A 3,262-nucleotide genomic window follows, 5' to 3' on the forward strand; every position below is an offset into this window, starting at 1 on the left:
CCCTTACTATAAAAAATGGCCTCAGTCTGTAAATTGCTCACACTGTGCAAACTCATGCATCAAAGCTTGTATGGTAGGGTATGTCCTAGACTTTAACAACAATTCTAACATTAATTAAAAATAAATGAAACCAATGGGGCACTAAGCACCATGGAATGAGTTTAAGCATTGATGCTAATGGAAGTAGAAATGTGAGTGAAATAAAGTAAGAGAGAAGTTGGTTTGAATGAAGAATCATTTGGTCCTTGTGTTGTTTAAGAACCTCTGGTGACACTGTAGTGGTTAAAGCATAGCTGTTAAACAAAAAGTCATTGTTTCAAACCCATCAGTTGCTCTTCAGGAAAAAGATGAAGCAGTCTGCTTCCATAAAGATACATTGCCTTGGAAACCATATGGAGCAGTTCTACTCTGTCTTAAAGGGTTGCTGTAAGTGGGAATCAACTCTATAGCATTTAGTTTGGGGTTTGGATTTTTTTCAATTCCCTCAGTATGCATGTTTTTCTCAAAACCTTCATTTTCTAGACAAACTCTCCCTTGTCTCTCCTCCCAACCTATTGAATGGCATTCTTTAGCCCAACCACTTACAGGCAGTCACAGTTGGCCTGCTGCTCCTCACCACTGAGCAAGGTCCAAGAGAAGTGAACGAAGACAAGCACTTTACTTCAGTTTTTCAGGCAGCCCCTAAACTGTTAGAACACACACACATTGATTTGTGAATACAGTCTGCTCTGCTCCATGTAGTAAGAGGCCCCCTTCCCTGTCTGGGAGTTTGGGTCACCTGTGCTTTAAGTGACCATGGAGGTCCAGGGAGGAGGTGGGACTCAGGCAGGTAAAAAAAAAATCAAAACTTTCCTTGTGTTTAAATGTCACCTTTTTCTTGATTCAGAGCTTAGTTGTTACAACCCTTTGACTTCCAGAGTTCTGAAACCTGATACATTTGAGCCTGTCAATTTCATTTCTTTTCCCCCTTGCTGTTTTATGAGAGGTCAGGCACAAGCAAACACTTAAGAGACAATTTCACTCTCAACTCCTAAAACAATATTTTTAACTTCTGATCTTTATACTATGAGTCTGTGTTTATTTATAAAATCAATGTAGTGTATTAAAATCAGAATAAATAAATAAATATATAATAAAATAGATCATATACCATATACCAGAGTACATTGTATTTGGGATAATAATGCTTTGTGAGGTTTTTTTTTTTTTTTTTTCAGATTACTATCCATATACATGTATACATGTAGATATTGGGTAGTAATGTGACATGAATTTGTAACAACAAATTTTAGTCAAAAGCTTGAAAGCTACTGACTGTCATAGATATCATTCATGGAACATTGTTTGACACCATTAGAAGGCCAGGGAATCTAGCAAAAAAGGAATGATGAAAGAAGAGAAAATTATTCAGCTCTCATTTTGTTTACATTTTATTCATTAAGGAAATTGATAAGCTTGCTGGAAATAGAAACAAAGTGTTTTATAGAGGAAAATTAAATCTGAGTTGAATAAGAAATTGTTTAGGATTAAGCACTCATTTTAAATAAGCCCAGTTCTGTCAATCTAGGTGAATTTCATACCAAACCTGAAAACCAAACCCAGTGCCACTGAGCAGAGTTTGACTCATGGCAGCCCCATGAGTTACAGAATAGAACAATTGCACAGGGTTTTCTTGGCTATAATCTTTACAGAAGCAGATTGCCAGGGCTTTCTTCTGTGATACTACTGAATGGGTTTGAATTCCCAATCGTTAAGTTAATGGCTGAGTGCTAACCTGATGTTTAAGTATTTTAGTATAGGATTACAGATTACAGCAAATTTAAAAAAAATAATATATATAGAAAATTGCAAATATTTAAAAAAGCGGAAAAAGAAGTATAAGGAAAAACTCAACTTCAATAATTATTACCTCACGGTCAATTTTGTTTAATTTCTACTCCCCTTCACAAACCCTCCCTTCTCTGTTTATTTTTTTGGGAAAAAAAATCTCAACATAATCACTAAACTTCCAAACATTAGTAATAATTTCTTTAATTAACACAGTTAGTTTTCAGATTTTTTCAGATTTTCAGTAAACTTTTAAAATTTGGTGGACGATAGTAAGATACCTCTTTATATCTACTGTTGTTAAGTGTCACTGAGTCAGCTCTGACTCATAGCGACCTTATGTAGAACAGAATGAAACACTGCTCAGTCATGTCCCATCCTTCTACCTACTAGGATGGTTATAATTAAAAGGAATAGGTAACAATAAGTGTGGATGAAGATGTGGAAATATCATATCCTTCATACAGTGCTGGTGGAAATATAAAATAGTACCATCACTTTGGAAAATAGTTCGGCAGTTCCTCAAAATGCTAAACATAGAGTTACCAAATAAACTAACAATTCCCTTTCTGGTTCTTTACCCACAAAAGATGAAAATACACAAGCACAGAAAACTTTTTGCATTAATATTAATAACATTATTCATAATAATCAAAAAGTAAAAATAACACAATTGTTTGTCAACTGATGAACGGAAAAATAAAATGTGGCATATTATACAATGGAGTATTATTGAACAATACAATGGATGGACCATGAAAACATTATGGTAAGTGAATGAAGTCAGTCACAAAAGGTCATATATTATATTGCTTGATTTTTATAAAATGTCCAGAATAGGTAAACTCATGGAGACAAAAGTTATATTAGTGGTTGTCAGAGTACGTTTAGGAAATGGGCAGTTAATCGAACGGAATTTTTTTAGGGTGATGGAAATATTCTAAAATTGATAATGGTGATGGTTGTACAACCTTGAGAATATACTAAAAACCTCTGAATTGCACACTTTAAATAGTTGATGCACATGGCATGTGAATTATATGTCAGTAAACCTATTAAGACTCTGGAGAGCAACACAGATTCAAAGCAGAGCAGTTGGCCATCATCTTTCATTTGGGCCAGAGCTGTTTGTTTCCTAATGAGATCAAAATACCATGTACATGGCCGTTGTTTATGATGGCAATGACTAAACTGTTTTGGACCGGTTTGAAGCCCTGATGAGAAAAGTTAAAAGACTAGTACAATTTCCCTTGTTACCCTCCCTAGAGGGACCGGGTCTCCGGGAGCAAGGTAAGCACGGGCGGGCTGGCGCTTACTCACTGATCTGCACTGAACACTTTCCCTTGTTACCGTCCCGAGAGGTACTGGGTCTCTGGGAGCAAGGTAAGCACGGGCGTAGCACAGAGTAGCAGGCCGGAAGAGCAGGAGAAAGGGG

Source organism: Orycteropus afer, unplaced genomic scaffold, assembly GCF_000298275.1.
Source record: "Orycteropus afer afer isolate SDZICR_OR568_19922 unplaced genomic scaffold, OryAfe1.0 scaffold00409, whole genome shotgun sequence".
Classification (NCBI taxonomy): Eukaryota; Metazoa; Chordata; class Mammalia; order Tubulidentata; family Orycteropodidae; genus Orycteropus; species Orycteropus afer.